Source organism: Cupressus sempervirens, chromosome 1 (genome assembly GCF_028749045.1).
Source record: "Cupressus sempervirens isolate cs-2001-9-10 chromosome 1, ASM2874904v1, whole genome shotgun sequence".
In the NCBI taxonomy this organism is placed as follows: domain Eukaryota; kingdom Viridiplantae; phylum Streptophyta; class Pinopsida; order Cupressales; family Cupressaceae; genus Cupressus; species Cupressus sempervirens.
The window spans coordinates 542,341,539-542,368,517 of NC_143118.1; the positions used below are offsets into that span (position 1 = coordinate 542,341,539).

Here is a 26,979-nt window from a genome sequence, read left to right on the forward strand (position 1 = left end):
ATGCTTTTAGAGCATTTAGTCAAACAATTGTGTGCTTTTATCCATGGAAATAATGGAGGGGTTCGCAACCAGTTCAACAGCTATGGTAAGCCTTTTGCGTTGCTCCGTTGAGAGGCCATCTAATCCAGGGAGACTGACAAGAGTATGTCTTAGAGGTGACGGCTCAACAAGTTCCATTACTTCGTCTATGAACATATTCTGTGTTTGTACATTGACTTCTGCAGGCAGACGAAGCCAAGCTGAATAGATTAGAGCTTCATGAACTGTCATGAATGGGGAATGGGTATCATTCTGCTCACAACAACCTGTAATACGAGTAAAAGTTTCTTCCTGCAAGAAAATCCATTAAGGTGGTTTTCCCAGTGCCACTGATGCCCGTAGCACTTGAAGCCTGTCTCTTGGAATACCTTGGCTCTTCATTTCCGTAGTCATGTCAACATAGTAATTGACATGATCAAATGCATGTGACAGAGGTTGAAATGGTTATACCATCCCTCTCTTAGGAGCCACACCATCAACACTGATAGATTTGATTTGGTCAGAGAGTCCACCCGAGGAGATGCTAGATTGTCTCATTGCCAGGTGAATATCTTCGGCTAATGCACCCAACGAATGAGATGGCAAGCCTCAAGTTTTGGAATTCTAGAAGATAACTCCTCACCTGTATGATTGGCATGTTTTTCTTCAAGGGCCTCCTCGAAAATGGTGACTTGAGGATTTCCAATAGTATTTAGGTACTTCAACACCAATATAAAGAGAATAACGAAAATCTAGTAAAAAGAATCTTCTATAAACATGTCTCTGCTCTTTAAAATTTATTTCCCAATGGTAGGTTCATTATTGTTGCTATCACTGTTAGGCCTGTTCAATCGATCATTAAGTTACTCATTGATGGCTATGGAATTCTGACCATACCTCATAGGAGAAGTCCAATATCCCCATATCCACTATTCATCTCATGCTCCTATCTCAGCACTTCCTTTTAGATGATCTTACTTCCAGTTCTTGACCTTAATCAGCTAAACAAAGAGGTTAATAACCATCTCAAAGAGGTTAGAGAATACCTGATTTTTGAGAGGTTAATTAACCTCCTCCAAAATACGTAATTTGGAACTTATCATTAACCTTTTGAGAGGTTAATGGTGATAGAGAGAATACGTGATTTTGGAGAGGTTATTAACCTCCTCCAAAATACGTAATTTGAATCTTATCATTAACCTTTTTGAGAGGTTAATAGTTAATGATAAACTTGAAAACACGTATTTTTGGGTCTCTCCATTAACCTGCAATAACTTGGGGCTCAGAAGCCGGATTTTGAAAATTCCAAGTGCTGGGTGGAGCTGGGAATGAACCAGAGATGTTGAAGGACAAGATCTTTCAAAAACTTAGAGATGAAAAGACCAATTTAAAGCTTAAAACGAGGCAAATTTCAAAAATAACTGTAGCTCAGAAATTGAAACAATTTTATAACAGCAACATGCATCAAATATTATGCATATATGAAATTATTTCCATTTCATTCTAGGAATTAGTGTAGGAAAAATGTTTCATAATACAGTTATGTGCCTTCTCCTAAGGCTTAGTTGGAGTCAATGGTTTCACCTAATCCATTCAATGAGGTGTCATCATTTTTTGTACTTGATGTTTTATTTTATTATGACTTCCTTCTCCATGTCTTATTCACCTGTTCACAAATTTCATCCGCACTTATCTTGTCTTTACCTTTTGGATCTACTTCCTTTGGGGTTAACACTCAATTTCTATATTTTCTACTTAGATGACCTATCTTATGACAATGATAACATGTCATTCCAAAATTCCTCCAATTACCAAATTTTCCTCCAACGTGTAATCTCATCTAGTTTGTAGCAATATGGTCATACTTTCCACATGTAGTACATGAATACCATGTATTGTAATCACAATTGATTGTGTCATCTTCCTTTCTTGGTTTCCAGTTGGGCTTCATCTGTAATCTGCATTCTTATGACTTGTGACAAAACTTATTGTAAGTTTCGAAGTAGCCATTAAATGCATATTTCTTAGTGTCATAGGGGAAATTTGCAAGACTCAGAGAAACTAGTTAGTACTACCAATTTATTCAAAATGCTAAACTAATCAATTAATTCAACCCTACGAATAACAAAATAAGAAGCATAATCAATCAAAAATTAGCAAATAATCAAGCATGCAAATTGAATGATTGTTTCAAGCTTATGTTGCTTCTCTTCGTTAACATGAGGGATTACACTTAGTTGTGAATTAGGAACACCTTGACTCTAAACTCTGAGAAATTATAAAAGATATTGATTTAGATGATTACAAAATAATAGTAAATTGATAGAGGTTTGATGCCAAAGTGATTGATCAAATTGTGAGATAAGAGGGTTGTTTGTATAGATTTTCTAGAAATCCATAAACGATTGAGATCAAGTTGGGAAAATCATTATCAACAAACAAGGATGAAAGAGACTAGAGGAATAATTGGAAAGTTTCCAATTTCAAACCAAAAAAGATAGAGGATAAAATTTGAGATATTTTGAAAATGGAAACATTAAAATAATTTTGGATTTTGGATTTTCAAAAAAATATTTTTTTATTTATGAAGATTTTCTAACTTTTAAGTTTTATATTTCCTTATAAAATTGATTTCTTAGATTTTAGAAGATTTAATTGAATTAAAAATTCAATTTAAATTTAAAAGATGAAATTAGTTGAAATTAAATAGAAATTTATCAAAATTGAACTTGAAAGAAATAAAGATGAAATTTAATTTAATTTAGAATTTAATTCAATAAAGAGGAATAAATTAGTTATTTTAAATAATCAATAATTATTATTGAAATTATGGGAAATTGAATTTAAGTAACTAATAATGATCAATTAATTAATTGTTAAATAATTAAATAAACTTAATTATTTAATTAAATGTTAAAGGAGCATATTTGCTGCAAATGTAATAGCATTGCCTTATTAGGTATGTGTTTTCCAAATGCATCGAACACTTACATTTATATTGAGAATAGGCAATGAATAGACATGTCCCTTCATGGGAAATGTCTATTCGAAATCATATAATTAATATAATAATATATTTACTCTCATATATATATATATATATATATATATATATATATATATATATATATATATATATATATATATATATATATATATATATATATATATATATATATATATATATATATATATATATATATATATATATATAATATTAATTTCTCTCATTTATTTTTATCTCATATAATTATATATATGTTTATCTGACAAAAGCTATCAAACATCAACACTCCCTCTTAGCTAGGGAGGATAAACAAAAGACAGATATTACACCATTGACTTAGGAATGACAAATTTTATGACTACCTCATTTGATATCTTAGAATTTTTCCACCATTTTATATCAAATTTGATATCATGAGTATTGGTCTTCTAGAATATCAATACATCATATACACCAAGTACTAAAAAAAGTTTAATATCACATCTAATATCAAGAGTATTGGCCTCCCAGAATATTAATGAGATTCACCAAGTACTCAAAAGGTTTTGATATCATATCTAATCTCAAAAGTATTGGCATCCCATTGTATCAATGATATTAACCAATTACTTAAAAGGTTTTGATATCAAGAGTATTAGCCTCCCAGAATATCAATGATATTCACGAAATACTCTTTGAGTAATGACCTTCCAGTATGTTGAGATGCAAGACATTCACCATATACCCCATTTGTTTGATCTCATTATACAAGTTATTGTAAGATCATCACCTTACAATAACTTATGCAAATACAAGTAAAATCATTTGCAAGTCGTCACTTCTGCATGATGTACACAGGGGGTAGGTCCATTAAATCATGCAGTCACACACATGATACCAAATTTTACATGAAGTCCAAAACTACATCTAATTCTAATATGATCAAAATCTGAAAGGGTCAAGTGAAACATTTCCTCTATCAACTCCTTCAGACAGACATGTTGAATACTCCCTCTGACCATCAATCTTCTGAGCTCCTCATCCAAAATTGCCTCTAATGAAGCATCAGACTCCCTCATTTATTTTTCCTACAAGAACATTCTTGGAGGAAAAGATCAAGGCAAAATATCTCTTATGATACAAATAAGAATGTTAACATTAGTTATGATGCAACATAAATGATTATAATATAAAATATAACATAGTGATCTATAGAAGTCAGAATATAACTATACTTCATCTTTATCTTTTGTATTGTCATAATGAATCTCTTTATGGTTAAAAAATATTATATTGAATTATCAAATATCATTTTGAATAAATGTATATAGTTCAAATGTCACATTATAATATTAATTAAACATAAAATAAAATAAACATTATATGTAATGTATACCTTATTACTTGCCTTTATTGACTCGGTACTTTATTCCTCTATAAACTCTCAATATTTTGTCTTCCCCACTAAAGTAGTTCACTATTATTCATTTTGAACTCTTATGGGGGTGGCATCAGTTTGAGGCCCTTTCACTAGGTGAAATCTTACCCTCAAAGAGAGGGAAACCATTGCAAATAAGAAAGAACTCTCATGCCACGTGAGAATGAATACAAAACAAAAATTTTATTGAGCTTCAATATTGATCCCATGAAGGTAGTTGTATCAAATTTATGGTATACAAAAACTATTTTATACTCCTTTTTTTCGGTGCATGTAGGTTTAATTTCTTGGTATTTCTCATAACACCACCTATTTTTGATTTGTTTTAATAGTTAGCAATCACTTGGACTTTGACTTTTCTTTCTTTTATCTTCTCCCCATGACTATTTACTAATGTGAGGACCACCCTTGGCCATGTTGGCAACCTGTTCAAAGAGTCTTTCTACTTCTTGATTGCTTATCTGTGTACCCCTCCAAACCGGTGTTGAACATACACACAACAATACTCACATGGAAGCTAAATAATTGCATCCATCTTTGTAGATTTTTTGGTAATGTGCCTTATGTGTTAAGATGTCACTCCTTAAATTTTGTAGATTGTGAATGCAGTGATTGGCAGAAATATTTTATTTCATTACTTTCACACCTTCCCTTCTTCAACCATGGTGGTGATTATTGTAATAATTAAAATATATATATCATTCCTCGATGTAGGGGAATGCTATCAACCATTTTCTAGCTTCAATGACAATAGAAAATAATTTCATTCCTCCTTTAATGCTCTGATACCATGTTAAAGAGCAAATTTTTTGCAAATGTAATAGCATTGTCTTATTAGGCATGTATTTTCCAAATGCTTCAAACACTTACATCTATACCGAGAATAGGAAATGAATAGAGAGGTCCCATAATATAATAATATATTTGATAATCAGATAATTAATACAATAATATATTTAATCTCATATATATATATATATATATATATATATATATATATATATATATATATATATATATATATATATATATATATATATATATTTCTCTTTTATATTTATATCTCATATAATTATATATATGTTTATCTTACAAAAGCTATCAAACATCAACACTAAAACTAGGGAATGATTAAATAATGCAAAGATTTAATTATAGAGGAAATAAGATTATTAATTAATGAATTAGAACCCTTAATTAATAGTAGAATAATTAGTGGAATAAATGTAAGTCGCAAGTCTATCCATTTTTGGGTGTCTACATTTTCCTCTCTTTGATATAATGTGATTATGAGTGTTGTATCGAAGAATTTCATATTAGGTTATGCCCTAGTGATAGTAAGTGGACTGTATGCCCCCTCGAGAGGTTGTTTGTGCAAGAAAGGCATGAATGAGCTCTCAATAGAAGATGAGAAATGTTAGATAAAATGATGAAAGAGAAGAATAGTTAGTAAGAATTGAAGACTTATTTAGATGATGATGATTGTTTGATTAATAGAGATTGATTACTAAGAATTGTGTCTGGTTTTAGGAAGGACTCATCCTATATAAGACTAGTGATATTGTCTGGTTTCAAGGAAGATACACCCTATATAAGACAAGCAACAACATCTAGTTTTAGGAAAGATATATCCTATATAAGACATATGACCATTGATTGATTGAATGATTGATAGAAAGATTTGAATTTTATTGATAAAGTGATGGATTGATTGGATTGATTGATTGATAAAAGAAATGTTATGAGAAGCATGAATGAGCTAGAAGAATGAATTAGGAGAAATGATTTAGAAGAATTGATGTTGTCCTATCAAGTTGGATGATGTATTGAATTATTGCTACATATTTTTCATAGGTTTTCATCATTGTGCTTTATTGAAAAGGAAGAGATATAAGTGCACCTAGATATTAACCATCTAGATACCACTACTATCTCTTATTAACAAGCAAAAAAAACAAGGAATCTTTCAATATCATTCTAGGTTGTCTCAGATCATGGGTGTACACGGTTGCCAGATGTGTGATAGTTCTTATCACATTCACCCTACATCATCCTTGCCACAATATTTTATTAAAATACTCCACAAACAAAAAACATAGAAAATGAGATGATGAACCATCATAGTCTCTCTCACCACTTAGTGGTATCCTTGAGGAGCATAGGAACATAATTATGAAAGATAAATCAATAATGAATTGACATAAAGAAAATTTTCAACAACCTTACTTGTCATTAATTGGATTAATTTCATGTTTGATTAATTGATGTCTCGCATGAGTCTATTGTTGATTTATGAAGCTTGTTTCTTTGATATGAATGTTTGATCTTCACATGTTTTTGTTTATCGACAAAGATGTTTCATTGCAAGAATTTTGATGTGTTTTGATTTTTTTTGGAATTTTTTTAGTATCATAAATGATTTTTTTAATAAGTTTTTTCAAGACATTTTTTGAATGTTTTTGAACTTCCTTTTTTTATGATTTTTTTTAATGTTTTTAAATATATTTTTTTGGACTTTTTTTGAATTTTTTCAAGACTTTAAGACTTCCCCCAATGTCTAGCAAGGAAAGGGGTTGATGGATGGATTGGTAGATGGATGAAGGCCAAAGGTTACTTAGTATGCCTTGGAGATGGTTGGATGTTAAGGACTATCCACAAGATATGATAACATGTTTTTGACAAGATTAGGGATTGAATATAACAAAATGGGGTAGTGATATCTAGCATTGATTGGCATGAAATGTAGGAGTTTACATGACAAGAGGAAGGAATCAAGCATAATTTTCCTTGGATAGTGATCTTCAAATATCTTAAATAATAGACCATAACTTTTGATGTTATGCTCAATGATGTTGGTAGGGTAATGACAAATGGAAATGAAACGGATGATTGGATGAAGTGGGAGAGGGGTTTATACAAAGGATTGGATAGGATGGATGAAAGGCTTAAAAATATGCATTTAATGATGGATGGGGTATTGAAATAATTTTTTATGACTATATGGAAAGGGTGACAAGGTCAACTTTAACACACATCTTGAATGGTGATGGACAGATGAAGGAAAATGAGATTTTCGATTTGATGGAGGAATAACCATGAATTTTGGATTTGATGGTGAAATGAATATGTATTTTTATTTTGGGAGAAAAGGACCCAAAATAGATTTGAAAGTGGGTGGAGGATTTGAGGAAGCCTTGGGAAGCTTGAATGCCAATTTTGATTTTCTCTAGTATGCAAGTCTTTTATGAGAGACTTCGGAATCCACATAGTTCTTGATTTTTCTTTGCTTTGTGATCCTTTATAACGTATTGCTTCAACAAGGGATTTAGGAATCCAAATTTTCTTTTATGTTTCTTTTTGTTCAATGGGCCATTTTGACCTTTTTAATTCTTTTTCCTTTTGATAGACATGTCAATTAGATTAGACATATTGATTCTTTGGTGTATGTGGCTTTTTGGACTTGTTATTTTTATGTTTGGCATCCAAGTTTCTTCCCAAGGTATTCGTATTAATGTATTGACATGAATGATATGGAGGCCTTTTAGATGGGAGCAAGGTTCTCCAAGATATGTGTGTTTGTTGACTTTGATTAAAGAAAGGATAAGTGGATTGTGAGCTAGTGGATGGAGGAATATATGGGCCTAAGATGGATGGAACAAGTGAATGGGAAAGTATAAATTTGAATGTGGAATTGGAAGGGATACCAACACCTTTAGAATGAGCTTTTTAGCTGAGGACATAATCATTTAAATTTTCTTTGATATGGAAGGGTGTTGATATATTTTTTCCATGGAGGTTTTAACCCTTTGACTTGATAATGTTTTTAACTAGTAGCATACTTTATACAAGATGCAAGTCCTTTTTGAGGTGGATGTGATATGGAAGAAACAATAGTATCATGAAGTATACTAGAGTGGATGGAAGTAGACGAACCTATTTGACATGTATGGGATTAATGAAAAACTTGCATAGATTCTCTTGGATCATGAGGGGGGTCATGAGCACTAGTGGACTCATGTGATGGAATAAGAGTAATGGAAGGATTCTTTAGGAGGATAGAATCTTTGGAAGATATGGAGGATTAGGACATGGAGATGATAGAATGGTAGGATATTGAGGAGGATCTAGAGGGATGATGTCATCTTGTGGTGGACATGAAGATGAAGGGATGCTTTAATTATTGACTTGTAAATTGATTGGAATCCATTTTAAGGGTAGTTTTCTCTTGACTATGAATGGAATCATTTGGAAGAATGGATAGGATGTCACGATCTTGCATAGGAATAGGAAGTGGGAGGTCCATAAGGTTGGGAATGAAAAAATGTTCTTGAAATGGAAGAGGACCATCTTGGATAGGATGGAAAAGGATAGTAGAATCTTCATAGGACTCCAAAAAGATGGGTTCTTAGTTAAAAATTGGATAGTTTTGGTGATTATTGGGATCTTGATCTTGATTTGTTTTAGGACTTGTTTCTTCATGTTTTTTATTATCTCTTGACATGGGGTATAAAAGATGGATTCTTGGAAGGGTTACATATTTTTATATGAGGGAGAAGGAATTTGAATGGGATTTTCTAAGATGGATTTTTCTGGGAATGAAGCATATGGTGGCATTAGATCTAGGATAGTTGAGTTGTAGAAGGGAATCACATCGTAAAAGGGATTAACTTGGAATTCCACTATGGAAAGCCCTTCGGAAGCCTCATTACTAAATATATCATTTGATGGAAATGGAAAATATTGCTCTTCTAACATTTCTAGAGATGGAGGAATGATGGGAATTGTGGAGCCTTTTTGAAGGAAAACTTCATTATGACAGGTATATGTGTCATTGCCAGACATGAGTAAATGATTTTGATTTTTTTGAAGATGATGATTATCAACTAATTTTTGCAAATGATTGAAAGGAATAGATTGGATTTTTTGTTGGTTGGGCAATCTTGTTGGTGAATCCACATTGATACTTGAATTTTGTAAAGTATTTAATGCTTGAACATATGGTGCAAAAATTTTCTTTTAGGGCTTGTCTCTTTGGTGAAATGGTGGGGCTTCTTTCCTGTAGGGCCTACAACCAAGGTTCAAGTCCCCACAGGGCCATTCTCTACTGTGAATCTTAATTGAGAATGTTTTCCCATTGACCTTTGGTGAAATAGTGGGGCTTCTTCCCTGTAGTTCTTACAACCAAGGGTTAATAATTTTAAAAATATTAACAATTACAATGAGTGGTCCTAACATGGGAGTAGGAGCGCAAGTTCAAAATTCAAATATGGAGACAGGCGGGAATTCACAGGGAGGCGAACCTCGATCACCAAGCATGCAGGAGGGGATCCAAGCAGGCATTAGGGAGTAGTCAGGAGATGGGGACCCACGTGAGGACATTCCAAGGAATCTCCCAAAGAATTGGGCCTCACACTTTGGATTCAAGCCATCAGGTAAATCCTCTTTCCCTCCGATTAAGGTTGTGTCAGGTCTGGAAAAGGGATCTTGCACGATCGCTATTCCACACGAGATTGTTGATCACAGCATTGCCTCTATGTCCTCAACGCTCATCGAAAAGTTTATTGGCCCAAGACCAAATATTGATGTGGTTCAGGCCTACACTCTAAAAAAATGGAGCTTGAAAGGTCAGGTCACTGTCACAACAATGGCTAAGGGTTTTCTTTCTTTTGAGTTTACCTGTCAAGAGGACATGGCTGACATTCTATGTGAAAGTCCCTGGAGCTTTGGAAGGGCCACCCTCATGCTTCAGAGATGGTCATCCCAATTGGACTTAAATGAATCATTCCTCTAGCAAGCTCCAGTATGGGTCAGACTCCCAGAGCTACCATTCGAGTTCTAGAATAAGGATGTCTTCAAGGGAGTGGCCAGCTCTTTCGGAGAGCTTCTCTCCATTGACCCAATCACTGCTTCGAAGAGTAGGCTGACTTATGCAAGGATCTGCATTGGAGTGAGGGAAGGGGAGGATATGCCTAAAGTGGTTAGTTTTTAGTCCAAACTTGGCACCCATATCCAGCAGCTGGACTTTGAAAGTATTCCTTTTGGGTGTTTTCACTATCTAAAAATTGGTCACAAGGCATTTCAGTGCTCGAAATCTAAGATGACTAGAAAGAAGAATCCCCCTTCTTCTTCTCAACTGAGGATGAAGAAAGTTTGGAAAAAGAAGACCACTACACAAGGCCAGAAGGACCTATCTATGGAGACCCAGTATGTAGTAGAAGCCCCAAAGAGGACAAACCAAGAACCTTAGGGAAAGATAAGTAAAGGAGAGTTACTCAAATCAAGACCTAGTTCATCTCTACCTTTAACCGAACCCCAGTTGTTAGGGGATGATCAGGTCAAGGAAAGGACCCCCAAGCCTAGAAAAGAGGAAGTTAAGGATGTCTCGCAAAAAGGTCTTCAAGAGGCTAGTTTGGACCTTCTCTTTAGGGAGGAACAGCCGGTTCTGGGCTACACGGAAGAGATCAAGGAAAGAGAAAATAAGGAAATTATTGTCTTCCACGACCCAGATGAAAACTTGGTCTCCACCAAAGATGCAGCAACTAGAATAGGAAATAAGGAGGGCTTGGTGAAAGATTAGGACCAAAGGGTTGATCTTCACAGCACCCCAAGGAATGCGAATAAGGCTTCTAGATCCTTGAAGTTTGAAAAGAAGGGAGAGATACTTAGGAAGAATCAAATCAGAGATCCATCCAAGGCTTCTCCAACAATGACTAGGAGTAGTTGCAAACCAGATGTGGGCTCTACAACCAAAGCAAGTAGGAAATCAGAAAGGGAGTCCAGAGAAGGGGAGACCAGAAGGTGTTTGGCGAATGGGTGCCAAAGCACCCTGAAGGACTTTTCCAAGAGTAAAAAATGAAGATCATCTCATGGAATATTAGGGGCCTAAATGGCACCCATAAACAGGAAATCATTAACAATTTGATTAAAGACCAAAGACCAGATATTTTGATGATCCAAGAAACAAAAATGAAAAAGGATTCTTTGATAAACATAGAGTTCAGTAACATGATGAGCGGTGAGGCTTCAGACTCTAATGGAACCTCTGGGGGCTTGCTAACTTTATACAAGTCAAAAAAAATTAGGGTGGAATCGATTTCCAATGTAGGTAACATTCTATTTTGTAAAGTGTACAATATTCATTCCAATGAGTTTTGGTTCTTGCTCAACATTTATGCACCCAACAACAAGAGAGAAATAAAATCCTATTGGTCCAGAGTAGAAGGGCTGGTTCAGAATAGCAACTTGAAAAAATGCATCATTATGGGAGATTTCAATACCCCTCTTCTGGATAAGGAGAAGAAGGGTGGTCTACCTCAGGACTGGGATAGCAAGCATGATCTTTCTAACTTCATCAATGATTTGGCTTTTTTGGATCTAGACCTTATGGGTGGTGACTTTACTTGGTCCAATAAACGCTTAGGCAAGGAGTGTATTCAGGTTAGATTGGATAAAGCCCTCATTTCTCCTAATTGGTTGCAGTCCTCTTCTTGCAAATTAGCTCTTTTGCCTAGAATTGGGTCTGACCACTCCCCCATTTCCCTCTCGATTGTCCCTTTTGACCCCTGTAGACCTCCTCCCTTCCATTTCGAGAAAATGTGGACCTCCCACCCTGACCTTCTAGAGAGAATTAAGGGCTGGTGGAGCATAGATGTGGAAGGCACTGCTATGTTCAGGGTAGCTAGAAAACTCAGTAATGTTAAAAGGATGATAAAAGCTTGGAATAAGTCAGATTTTGGTCATTTATTCTCTATGAAAGAGGATCTTTCTTCTAATCTCTCTTCCATCCAAGCCTCCATTCAGGAAAATGGGTATGATGCCTCGAGTAGAGAAGAAGAGTTGTCCATCCTGTCTGATTTACATGACATCATTAGTAAAGAGGAAAAGTTTTGGAGGCAAAGATCTAGAATCAATTGGCTCAAGGAGACCAGAACTCAAAGTTCTTCCATTTATCCACTCTTAAACATAGAGCTAACAACAGGATTTCTGGCCTGAAGAAAGATCAGGGTGTGTTGACTAAGGAAGATGATATTTCACTTGTGTATGCACCCAAAAATGGTCACCTAGACTATGGGCCCCCATTATTCAATTTATCAATTTATCAAATTTTCTGAATCAATGGTTTGTAATATTTTATTAAATCAATTCAAATCAATTTCCTTGATCAAATTCGATTTATTTCATTTCTAAGATTGATCATTTTATTCCAAGTCTTATTTAATTAAAAGAAAATCTTCTCTTTTAATTAAATAAAATAAAATCTCCATTTAATTAAAAGAAAACCTCTCTTTTAATTAAATAGTTCATCCACATTTAATTAATTAAGAGAAAAACCTCTCTTTTAATTTAATTAAATATCTTCTATTTAATTAAAAAGAACTTGCTCCCTTTTAATTAAATAAAAATCCCACTTAAATATCTCTTTTGATGAAAAAAGGAAATAAAATAAATTATTTTTATTTAATTTCTCTACACTTAAAAAAAGTGATCTAAGTGGGATTTATCTTTCCACTTTCTCCTCAACCACTCCTCTTTTCTAATTGGTGGAATCTTGTCTCACATGGATCACCACTTTCTTCTCAACCACTCCTCTTTTCTCATTGGTGGAATTTTGTCTCACATGGATCAAGCTCTATTATCCCATATTGGTTGTGAGAAGCCTCTCACCTCCATAATTTCCTTCATAAGGGAGAGCCCTCTCCTCATGTTAGACACCCATGATTATGCTATCGTTATGCTGCAGGTTTGAAGACCAATTTTTGAAGGAGTTTGAATACAAAAGCTTTTTGTGGAGAACTTCTATTTTCTTGTCTTTTTCTCTCTTGCACCCATCATGGGATTTTAGCTTAGATCTTGCATTTATAGATTAGATTTTGCTTTTATAGATTAGATCTTATTTTCATGCATATTTGAAGATCATGGAGACTAGCATTCTTGCTTTTCCTCTTTGAATCTCTCATCTCATGGTGTACTTGCATGGGCACAAAAATAGGTCAAACTGAGGGCCTTCATTGCAAACCCTTGCACTCTATGAGTAGAGAGCTATGGATCGATTTGTGAGGGCTCATTCTTGATTTTTCTTACATGTAATGATTCATAGAAGTGTGACAACATTTTAGCACACAACTTGAAGTTGTCTCTTTCTTCTCCTCCCTTCTTTCTTGGGATCCTTTTCTCTCTAAGGTGGACTAGGATAACATTGTCTCTTGTATCCCTTAGATCCTCCAATTGCACCATAATAATCTGATTCGGGCCATTACTTCTGACTATGAAGGGAGAGAAGCTCTTTTTTCTCTTCTGACAAATAAATCGCCTGGACCTAATGGTTTTCCTACCTTCTTTTTCCAAATGTACTAGCCTATCATTATGAAGGATGTTGTTAATGTAGTTTAAGAGTTCTTTGGAGCTAGAAGCATTATGAAGGAAACCAACTCCACATTCTTAGTTCTTATTCCCAAAGTGCTAGGGGCTGACACTCTAGATAAGTTCAGACCCATCAGCTCATGCAACTTTTTTTACAAGATCATCTCTAAGGTGCTCACTTTGAGGCTACTTAAGCTTCTCCCCCTGATTATCTCTCAACAACAATTTGGTTTTGTCCCGGGCAGATAGATTTTAGATTCAATTATCATGGTGCATGAAGTGATTCACTCTATGGAAGCTGGTAAGAGAGAAGGGATGTTACTCAAACTTGACATGTCTAAAGCTTACGATCGGGTGGATTGGTCCTTTTTGGAGTTGGTGTTGAAGGCTTTCGGCTTTGATGTCAAATCTTGCAAGCTAATTTCCCAACTAGTCACCACCCCCTCGCTAGCTATTTTAGTGAATGGACCCCCCTCTGATTTCTTCAAACCTACTAGAGGCCTTCATCAGGGGGATCCTCTATCACTGATTCTCTTCATCATCTTGGTGAAATGTATTGGCAAACTCATGGAGAAGAAAAAGAGAGAAGGGAGGATCAAAGGCTTTAAACCTTCTTCCAAATGCACCCCCTTCACACATCAGCAATTTGTTGATGATACCATTATGGGACGAGAGGCTTCAGTCAAGGAGGCCAAGGCTTTGAAAGACACTTTTGGACACTTATTCCAGAGGGTCGGGGCAGCTCATCAATTGGAACAAAAGCTTTGTTTTCTTTATCAACACTTCGGAGGGAAGATAGTAGAGAATCTCTAGAATCTTGGGATGTCAGGTGGGGAAGCTTCCTTCTACCTACCTTGGTCTCCCCTTGGGCACGTCCCCCTCTGATTCCTTCTAGAATGGCATCTTGGATAGGTTCAGTAAGAAGCTGGCTGGCTGAAAAGGAGCCTTTCTCAGCCAAGCTGGAAAATGTCAACTAGTTAGATCCATCCTTCAAAACCTACCAATATATGCCCTGAGCCTTTTCACCATACCCAATAAATATGCTAAGAGGATGGAGAAAATCCAAAGGGATTTTTTATGGACGGGAACTGAAAGGAATAAAAGGTACCCCCTTCTTGCTTGGGACAAAGTTTGTCTCCCTAAAAAGAATGGTGGTCTGGGAATCGGGAAGCTCACTCATATCAACAAGGCTCTCCTGGCAAAGTAAATCTGGTGCATCTTTAGTAGCATGAGGGAATGGAGAGACACTATGGTGAACAAGTATATAAAAAGGCCCTCTTTTCAGTGAGGATATCCCCAGAGGCTCAATTGTTTGGAATGGTTTCTTAAAAGCCAAGGATTTGGCTAACTCTAAGGTCTCCTGGAAGCTGGGGAATGGGGAGAACATTCTATTCTGGTCGGACAGCTAGCTTTCTCAGGGCCCCCTCATTAATAACCCTAGCTATGGTGTTTGGGCTAATGATTGCATCAACCTTTTTGGGCACAAAGTCAGCAACTACAGGACTAAACAGGGATGGAAGGACCTTTTTATTATCTCAAAGGACCTTAAACCAATTATGATCATGCTTAATTCCTTATCCCTCAGCACCAACAAGGATGAACTAGTTTGGAGGGATAATGCCAATGGGCTCTATTCGATTGCCTCTGGGTACTCTACTTTATGGAGTACAAAAGTGTCCCCCCCTTGGTCGAGGGCCTGGCTCCCGAGCTTAACACCAAAAATCAACATGTTTTTTTGGTTGGCACTTCAGGACAAAAATCTCACCCAAGAAAATCTCATTAAAAGAGGTCACATCATGCCCAGCAAATGTGTTTTATGCAAAGATGAGTTAGAGACAAGCAATCATTTATTCATTCTTTGCTCTTACTCCAGGATAGTCTGGGACTTCCTCACCTAGGACCTTGACCACAGCTGGTGCATTCCTTCCAACCTCCTGGGCTTTTTTTACCAATGGCAAGGTATGTTCAATAGGTCTGCCTTGAAGGAAATCAGCTCTTGGCTCCTGCCCCATTTTTGTTGGAGCATATGGAAGGAGAGAAACAACTGGATTTTCAGAGACAGGGAGGAGCCAGCTTTGGTTGTTGGAAGGAAGATCTTCAGTAACATAAAGGAAAAAAATTTTGTGAGGAAGGGGGGAGCTTTTGAGATAGGAGGCAGGAAAAAGGAGAAGGTAAAAGACAAAATGAGAAAAAGACAGGAAGCCAAGTGGATCCTCCCCCCTGAAGGCTGGCACAAAGCCAACTTCAACAGAGCCTCCAAGGGCAACCCTGGATCCTTGAGTAGTGGAGGTGCGGTTAGAAATGAAAATGGAGACAATATTGCAGCTTTCGCTCTCTCGTTGGGTTTCCAAACAAATCATTTTACGGAAGCCAACACCTCGTGCAATGTTGTTAAACTAGATTTTGAAATTGGGGTCACCAATTTATGGCTGGAAGGGGACTCGAATAGCATTATTAAGTGCATCAATGGAAATTCGTATCCATCTTGGATGATTGCAAATCTTATCAATGAGACTAGAGAGACCCTTGCCAAATTCAAAATGTTCCACGTCACCCATACTTTCCGGGAAGCAAGCCCGGTTGCCGACAGGTTTGCAAATATAAGGGTCAGCACAGACCAAAAAATGACTTGGCTTCCTAGAACTTCTTTGCCAACAGACATCAAGTGTCAGATCGACTTGGATAAAATCCAAGGAAGTATGGAGGATATCAAGTTGCAATTATGAATATGAAAGGGTTAAGATATATGAGTACTTTTCATAATAGAAGATTGGGAATTCATAAATGCAGATATCCTTCATTGATTAATTGCCACGCTTTGTGGGTTGTTTATTGTAATTGTTTCAAGGGCAACAACAGAGTTATTTTTCTCTACTCTTTGCTTAATCTCGATGGTCCATTCCAATCTCACATTGAAGAGCTTATGAGTAAAGTGGGTGTGTAGTGTGCGGAGATGGTGGGCAAGAGATGCAGAAAGGAGCGGTGGGGGACTTTGAGAAATGGAGAAGCAGGCCGAAAGTTTGGAAAAAGCTAGATGAGGGTGGGGTAACCAAGTATCTCATGAAACTGCACGGTTTTGATTAGGAGGTGACCAACAGTATGGTGGGGTCCTAGAAAGATGGGAGGGTTAAGGTGAATGGCATCAACTTCTGGATAACGAAGGAGGTGATCGCGGCTGTCATCGAGATCCCTATCAAGGGTTTCAAATTCTTCAAGGATAAGAAGCTCTCTGCCAATGCGGTTAGGGATTTTGTGGAAAGTAAGAAGGAATTGAAGGCGTTGAAAAAAATTGACACCTACTATGTCCCTAACTCCATGAAGAAGCGGTGGAGGTATGTTCTAAAAGCTTTTATTGAGTATATCACTTTGGACCCAAGGTTTGATAGAGCCCGAACCCACCACTTTGTTATTTTAAATCATTTTCGAAAGAAAGCCAAAATTTCTTTCCCTTTTTATCTGTTAACCTCTATGAGTAAGGTGATGGACAGCTTCAAAAAGAAGCCCATTGCAAACCTGGCTCTGCATGAGGGGTTGTTGCTACTTATCCATGAGCACTTCAAAGCTTAGACTATTAGAAATGTCCCCCCTCAAATAGAGATTGTGGAGTCTGGAAGCTCCAGTTACTCCTCTGATTCAGATGATATTCAGAGCCTCAGTTCTAAGAAAGGCGGGATCTCCTCTTCAGGGAAAGCAGCGACTTACCATGTTAAAAAACCCCCCTCCCCCATAACCCCAAGTAGAAAAAGCCCTAGGGATCTCGAGCAAAAGCAGGCTGAGAAGGCTGAGGAGGAAAGTAGCGACAATGAGGAGGGTCTGAAGTCTGAGGAGGTGGTGAAGGAGACGTAGGAGGAAACAAAGGAGGATAGTGGAAGGAAGAAGCACAAGAGGGAGAGTCTGGAGGAAGTGCGCTCTCAATATGAGGAGGCATCTGTGCTGCCCCTTTCTCCTATCCATCTCCACCCTGAGGAACAGAAAGAGGAGAAAGCTGTGTATGCGAAAGGGGCAGTGCAGACCAATGACAAGAGGAAAGCATGGATCAACTTCAATGTCAAGACCGCCAGAATGGGAATCTTTAGCGAGGCCATGAATCCCCAAATCCTCGTGGATAATCAAGAAGAGCAATGGCTGGAAGAATTAATTGATCTGATGATTGTGGCTATTTCAGACAGAGCCAAGGAGACAGGGATGAACCTTTTAAATAATGCTCGCAACAGCATGATTGATAATTTCAGATCAATCAAATGGCTTTTCCACGAGCTTGAGCAGGTTAAAGACTAGGTGAAACACATTGAGGCAACAAGGAAAGGAATGGATGTCAATAGGAGGACGGATTCGACTAATAGGCTCACTCTCACGAAACAGAAGATACATAATCTGGAAAACTACAATTACAACCTTGCGAATCAGATATTTTCCTTGTTAAGCTCCATCAACAACAACATCATCTCTCTCATGGGCTGAATCAAAGATAGAGAAATGCATGATGATGAGGATGGAAATGATAGGGACAAGGCCAGAACGGAGGACGACCCTGCAAAGGACACCTCCACTCCTTCTCAAGGCTAGGGGAATCAAAGGGTGCAACAGATGGAAACGGAGGAGAATCGACAAGCCTTTGAGGCTGCTTAGGTGATGCATGATCTAGAGTGAAAGAATGAGGAATAACTCTTGCCTGTTCTTTTGTTTATCGTTGTCTTTTGGCTTTTTGTTCTGGCTTTTGGCTGTGGCTTTGATTGTTTCCTTTTCCTGGTCTTTTGTTAGTACTCTTTCCTTTGGTTGGGCTTAATGCTTATTTTCAGCCTTTGAACTTATACTTTTTTGGCTGGGCTGTTACACTTATTATCAGCCTCCTTATGTACTAACTTTCGGGTTTCAGGTTCCTTGTAAAACCTATTTATCTAATCAAAAACAATTTTCTTCTTGACCATGCTTGATTGATATCCAAAGGATGATATATTTTTAAATTTATTTGTTTCTGAAATCCTTGATAGTGGATTTGATGAAGTACATATATGTTCATTGGCATGTGATTTAATCATAGGAATGTTGATTGATTGATTGATAGGTTAGGGATATATTTCCTATTGGTATCTCTAACCATTGTTGTCTATTAGTGTCAACCACTTAGTCATTTACAAGGCAGAGTCAAACGGTCATCACTGCGACTGAGCTACTCTACATAGGTCGAGTCATGTACATACACAAGTATGTATCGAGCTTTATAGGAGTCAAGTAACTGTATGGTCACCAAGTATTTCAATAAGAGCCTATCTCATCAGCAATTGATAAAGTTCTAAGTACATACAAGTGAAAAGTTATATAGTGTGTGATGAGCATTAGAAGAGTAATACAAGCCAAGCAATAACAATGTCGAGCATCAGAAAATAGTAAACACTAAACAATGTAGAGTTTACATAAAAGTCAGAAATAGAACATAATTTGAGGTAACACATTTTACAAGCCAACATGGAAGGAATATTTAAAGATTATAGAGGTTGTTAGAGAACATTTAAATGATGTGGATCACAGATCCCTATGTTGTGAAATCAATGATTTAGATGGAGAGGTTATTATGGAAGGATCTAGAAAACTCTTTACGAAACCTTTTAAATAGAGATGATCTTAACCTATATTAGAGAGTGAGAGAGGTGTGTGGAGTAAGACCAAGAGTAGAGAATTGTATGCATGCAAACAAGGAGTAAAGTGAAGGATCGGGATCATATCAGAAGTCAATCAAGGGTTTTGTTATCATCTAACAAAGCAAGTGACCTATTCATGGTAGTGAAGTGAAAGGGAAAGAAAAGTAACATTAGATTAGAGGATAGGATTAGTTAGAAAGGAGAAGACTTGAAATCAGCTTGCAGAGAAAATTGAGGGCCAAGTATAGAATCCGTTTTAACCAACTTGAATCAGGGTAAATCTCTTAACAAATTGGTCTTAACAGATCTTTGTAAATCTCCTTAAAAATTCCTTAATTTTTTGTAAGTGTTAAATCCTATAACAAGGTGAGACCTAGTAGTCTCTTCAACATTTAGCAGGGTAGACTCCTCATAGGGTAGATCATATCTTATGATCAAACATTGTGACATTAACTGGTTAACTTCATTATTGTAGGTAGTGAAGATTTGTGAGTGTTATCCCAACTACAGTCTTACCTTCACCTTGGAGGGTTTCTGGGTAACAAATGTTGTGTTATGTGTTTCATTTTCATGCATATGATTGATCATATTTATATGTTTGTAGAAAATTTACATTACAAGTTTTACATGCACAAGTTTTCCAGATAGATGTAAGTGAATTGATGAAAATTTTTAAGTGTTTAAAATTTTGATTCACCACCTCTCCCCCCCCCCCTCAGTATCTTATGTATCCTAGTTATACCTCTATCAGTCAACAATTGCTATCAGAGAATTGGTTCTCTGAAGGAAGCTTAATAGCTTAGAGATTAGATCTTGGAGATGGAGGCTTTCAAACTAGACAAGGTTATTAATAGTCAAGTGATTGACATCCAGTTCATACTGCAAAAACTTGAGAAGACAAGACAAGTTCTGAAGGATTCCCTAAAAAGGAGAAAGGAAATTGACATTTAGATAAAATAGTTTTCATATGAAGAAGTGGACACTGGAGCACTATTTGAACTAATCAATCCAAATGACAAAGCATCTGTTGATCTACTTAAAAGAACTAACTTCTGAATGAAGAAATAAGAGGACTAAAAAGAGAACATGAAATCCAATCGGTAAGACTATGTGAAGTGATTGAACAAAAGAAGAAATATGAAGAAGATAGGACTATGGCTAAAGAAAACAAAAGGGTGATGACTACCAGACTTGAAGAAAGGATATCAGATGTGCAGAAGCTCACAAACACACAACTAGATATGATGAATCAACTAATGCCTGCAAATTAGAAATTGAAAAACAAGGATGTGGAAATTGCAAATCTCAAATCATAGAAGGATGTACTAAAGAATGAACTGAAAGCTGAGAAAGAATTTATGGAGAAATTCAACAAACCTAAAGAGGCAATAAAGTACTTTGAAGAACTTATGAAGTCATCAAATTATTCTAATGAATCAAGACATCCATGTACAAAGAAAGGAGAATCATCAAGGAATGGAGAACTAAGGAATGCAAAGTCAAAGGACAAACCAACATGTTTTCACTGTGGGAAACTTGGTCATACTACAAATATATGTCGAAGAAAACATGGTATGCAAAATTCTAAACCTTAGTTTACTAGTTACTATTTTTACTACAAGAATCAAGGACATCAAATACTCGAGTGTAGGTCAAGATTGAGGAATACAACTACTACATCTAAATTTGAAGGATATTGCTATAACTATCAAAAGTATGGGCATAGAGCTTATGAATGCAGATCACAGACAAAACCTTGTTGGACAAATCATGGGAAGAATTATGCACCTAACAATGGATGTTCCAATGTCACAAGTTTGGACATCAAAGCAAGAATTTTAGGACTAAAGACAAAGGAAAAGGAAAAGAGGACATTGAGAAAATTAGGAATGAAATGAACCAGAAATGGAAAAGGGAAATAGAAGATGGAAATAGTGGAGCAAATAGTGGATCACGATTAAAGTAGTTGTTCCCACTCTTGGCTTTCCCTCTCACCAATCTCGTTAAGGCAAATTTTGAGAGGTATTGCCCCTAAGGTTTAATGTCACCTACTAAAAGAAATGAAATAAAACTGAGTAGGTCTAGGAGTCCAATCATCCAAAATGATGAGAGCATATCCCTACTACTTTTAGCCTCCAAACATAACAAACATGGTTATTCTTTCCAAGCCTTATCTACTGGAAAACAAAAGGCTTTACTATTGGTTCATTCCTTAGAAGGAAAAGTGATTGATTAGATCATGAACTTGAAAATTCCACAAAGAAATTGCTCATAGAAAATTTTTGAGGCCTACCTAATTTGAAGCTAGGCAAGCAAGCCTAGGTGCATTTTTTAGATTGTTTTTTTTTTTGCACATATCAGGGCAATTGTTCCATCTCCTTAGCATCCATAGCACCTTCCACAAATGTTAGTCTAGAACAAGACCAAAGAAGTGAAGGATATAAATATGAAATAAAAACTAATGGACTTTAGAAAGGATAAGCACATAGATTGATATTTTACTCCATATTTAACATGATTTTTTTTTTTGATTTTCAACCTAGTCATAAAGATGCAAGTTTATGACATATTGATGATCCAAAAAAATAGAAGTGAAAAGAAGAAACCCATATTTAAAATTAGTTATATGCTCATTTGTGGCCTAAGGATCCAATTTTTAAAAATATACTAGTTTTCAAAGATATGTTATTTCGGCTATTATTTGTTATAAAAATGAAATCATAGAGAATAGACCCCATCTATAATTGTAAGACCTTTCCATAAATTTAAGAAATTCAGAAATATTCTCTAATATGCGCCCATAATTATTTTTATGAAATAACATTTCAAAAATTATTTTAAAAAAACACAAAAATCCAAAAATTTCTAATTTTTTTTTGTGATCTTTTTATATCAGCGTTGATTTGTGAAAAAAGATTCATAAAGAAATTCTACAAGATTTGAGAGATAAGACCAAATTTTTGAAACTTGATAATCTAGTCTTGTTTGGGCTGTCAGTTTCATGTCAGGTTCACCAATTATCATAAGACGAATCTGCAAGACTCATAAAAATTGATTAGTAGCATCGATTTATTCAAAATTCTAAATTAATCAATTCATTTAACCCAACAAACAACAAAATAAGAAGCATAATCAATCAAAAATTAGCAAACAATAAAACATGCAAATTGAATGATTGCTTCAAGCTTATGTTGATTCTCTTCGTTTGCATGAGGAATTGCAACTCAATTGTGAATCGGGAAACACCTTGACTCTGAACTCTGAGAAATTATAAAATATATTGACTCGAATGATAACAAAATAATAGTAAATTGAGAGAGGTTCAATGCAAAAGTGATTGATCAAATTGTGAGATAAGAGGGTTGATTATATAGATTTTTTGGAAATCCATAAATGGTTGAGATCGATTTGGGAAAATCATGATCAATAGATAAGGATGAAAGAGACTAGAGGAATAATTGGGAAGTTTCCAATTTTAAACCAAAAAAAGACAAAGGATAAAATTTGAGATATTTTAAATTTTTTGAGAGATAAAGTTTCCAAAAATTGAAAATGGAAACATTAAAGTCATTTATGATTTTGGATTTTCAGAAAATTGATTTTTCAATTTCTGAAGATTTTCTAACTTTTAAATTTTATATTTCCTCATAAAATGGAGTTTTCATATTTTAGAAGATTTAATTGAATTAAAAATTCAATTTAAATTTGAAAGATGAAATTAGTTGAAATTAGATGAAATTAGATGAAATTAAATAGAAATTGATTTAAATTGAAATTGAAAGAAAGGAAGATGAAATTTAATTTAATCTAGAATTTAATTTAATAAAGAGGAATAAATTAGTTCATTTAAATAATAAATAATTATTATTTTAATTATGGGAATTTAAATTTAATTAACTAATAATGATGAATTAATTAACAGTTAAATAATTAAATAAACATAATTATTTAATTAAAACTAGGGAATGATTAAATGATGCAAAGATTTGATTGTCTAGGAAATAAGATGATTAATTAATGATTAAGAACCCTTAATTAATAGAAGAATAATTAGTGGAATGAGTGTAAGTCGCAAGTCTGTCCATTTTTGGGTGTCTACACTTAGGTGATTAACTCAACTTGGGAGTAACATTGCTCTCACTAGTTTTTCTCCTGCATACATTTGCTATGTGTCTAGGTTTTCCACATTGATAGCATGTTGGTTTCTTTGGTTTTGGATTTTTGTACGCATTCCTCTATTCAACTTTCTTTGATGATTCAATTTTCTCAATAGTAGAATGCTTGGTATAGCCTAAGAAGATGTATCTCTTGATCGCCTATATCCTCTGAGTTGGTCATCTAATAAATTGGCATATTTGTTGTGATTTCTTCATTCTCTCAATGATTTCTTTCTTAGATTTTAGTCACTCTTTAGTATTCCATTTTCTATCCTTAATTCAACAATTTCTTCCATCTTCCTACCAACTTAATGATTTGCACTGAGTAGTTGATTTGTCATATCATAGTGGTTATGTGTCAGTCTTGAAAGCTCTTCATCTTTAGCATCTATTCTTGCAATAATCTATCTCTTGTCTTCTTCCATTATTTTTTTATCATCCTCTATGTAGCTCAGTAAACTTTGATCGTTCAGTGTTGTCTTTTTCTAATTCTTTAGCTCAGTACAAGTAGAATTACTTAGTAAATACTTGAGCTTGGGTATACTAGTAAAACTCATTCATTTCCTCCTCCATTGCTTGGAAATATAGTAGCTTAGTTTCTATACACATTTTGACACTAAATGACAATATGATTACTTGTAGGAGTAACATTATGAGTTATATATTATTAACAAGAGGTTATATTAAGAAGCATTCATTTGAAGTATGAAATCACAATTATTGTATCAACTTATACTATTTATTAATCATCACTAATACTTATGTGTTGGAAGTCAAATGACATTGCAGAATCATGTTTTCTCTCTATATTATGAAAAATAGTTAATCGTAGAGTTGGTTGAAATCCTTGGTGGAAGAAAATTTAACTTACAATGAGAAAACCTCTAAGTCTAGTAGGGCTTTGTTGGAAACAATTGTTCAAATTGAATGTTGTCATTGATGTTACACAAATGTCATTATTAACCAAGTAGCTAGGAAATAAAAGAATTTAGTATTCAGTATCAAATGAGTAGTCAAGAAATAAAGGGTATTCAATATTAATTGAGTGATCGATCATCAAAGGAATTATAGTTTTGACCAAGTGATTAATCTTAGTAGTAATTGAGTGGTTGAGTTTCCCAAGTTGGGTTTCCTATTAAATCTTGGTGTCATCTATGTTCATGTTATTTACTTTATGCTTTATCTTTCTGCAACTAAGCTACTAAAGGTTAAAATAGATTAATTATCATAAGGCTACTTTGTTAATCAAGTTACAACAAGAACTTAGTTTTAACTAAGTTGGATAAAGTATTTAATTTTTAGTGAAAATTTTGATTGGCATCTAGGGACATGGAATTAATTTTATGGTAACTAATTCACCTCTTCCCTCTTAGTTGTTCTTTTCATTTCCAAAAATTTCTATCAAAGCATTTGGTGCTTGCAGGAAAGGTTTTAAAAACCAAAGTTAAAAATCAAGATGTCATACAGAAGGGAGATTCCCAAGCTTAACAGAGAAAAAATTTCAGCATGGTAGAAATTGATGAAGCTACATCTATTAAGAATTGGAGATACTGGCATGTTCTACTTAGAAAATATATATTTTCCACCACCTAAACCTATGATTGTGGAACAAATGAAAAAGAAAAAATTTTGATTTGACATCTAGGGACAGGGAATTGTTTTTATGGTAACTAATTCACCCCTCCCCTCTCAGTTGCTCTCTTCATTTCCAAAAATTGCTATCAAAGCATTTGGTGCTTGTAGGAAAGGTTTTAAAGACCAAAGTTAAAGAACAAGATGTCATACAGAAGGGAGATTCCCAAGCTTAATAGAGAAAAAAAATTTCAGCATGGCAAAAATTGATGAAGCTACATCTATCAAGAATTGGAGATACTGGTATGTTCTACTTAGAAAAAAGATATTTTCCACCACCTAAACCTATGACTATGGAACAAATGAAAGAGGGAAAATGTCATAATATAATGATGATTGATATAGATTCTTCTCTCAACTATTCTAAATTTGATGAAGTTAAAGATTGTCCAACATTGTTTGAAATGTGGTAAACTTGTAGAAAGTCTATGGAGGTGATAAATGTTGGAGTCGATCAAATCCAACTCCGAAGATGCCCAGGATCACCTACATGCAAATAACCTGTCAAAGGGAAGTCAAGGAGAGAAGAGCGTGGAGCTAGGGAAAAACTTAAACGGACATGAGAGAGAACAAGATATTGCAACACAAGAAAATATGTATTTACAATATGCAAGAATGAGTTATGTTATGAAATACAATGAGGGAGCTCAAATATAAAGAGCTCAAGGAATCTCCTAGAACAAGCTAGAAAATGGTAGGAGATAAGTGTGACAACTAAGCATACATCCACATGAGGTGGAAAGTCCTCGAACAAGGTGAGAGGATAAGTATGACTTAGGAGATAACAAACTCTTATATTGTCAACAACTTATAACAAACTCTTAGACTACAACTAATAAATGAAATGCATTTACCTAAGTAAGCTTAAGTAAATAAAATAAATAATTAATAATTAATTAATTAATTACTCTAACACCCTCCCTTAAGTGCAACTTAGGGGAATGCCTTAAGCTCATAAAACTAAGATGAAAATGCAAAATGGGTCTTAGCAACGAGGCCATGTTAGGTACCCATATACAATGTAAAAAAATGCAAAGAGATGAAACCTCTGAAAATGGGGAAAGAGAGAAAACCACATGGGAAAAACCCTCCCCCAAAAAGAGGTAAGAACCTAGTGAAGAACTAAAGAAGCCTCCAACTAGGGAAATGTCCCCTAAAATAGGAACAAGGATTGATCATGAAGAGCATCACTAAAGCACGAAGAAGCTACAAAATCTACCATCAAAAAGAAAACTATTGATCTGAAGAACCACCATGGAAGAAGAAGGCATGAATCAAGTGTGTCTATATGGTAGATGACCCATCTCACCGAAATGCATAGGTAGCCAGCCAGTGCAATCACCTCATATATACAATCACCCACTGAATACATAGTTCACACTATCGAACCATTGAACCAAGGATGTATTAGAGCAACAGCGTAATCCCCCCTTAATGCAGACAAGGTGAGATGACAAGCAACTGAGAAGGTGGGCCAAAAATATCCTGCAAATGAACCAAGAACAATGAGAGAGGAAGAGGTAAAAATGCCTATAAAGACACGGTCACAATGACGCTGCATGGGGCTAATGTCGTGGAAGGGACACTCACTTGACAAATGGAGAAGGCCTAAAATAGAAAACAACTATCCCCCCCATGGTGCTTTATAAAAATAGTGCATGTACAACTGACTCAAAAATAATGTTCATGAACCCGAAATGCAAAAGTGACACTTTATCTCAGTGTGTATACAAAAGTGCTTACAAATGA

At 35.2% G+C, this 26,979-nt stretch overlaps 1 pseudogene; it reads right to left on the reverse strand.

Annotated features, from left to right (window-relative positions):
• Nucleotides 1-15: 15 nt before the first annotated feature.
• On the reverse strand, nucleotides 16-15,814 carry LOC149578605 (pleiotropic drug resistance protein 1 pseudogene; annotated as a pseudogene).
• Nucleotides 15,815-26,979: the final 11,165 nt, after the last annotated feature.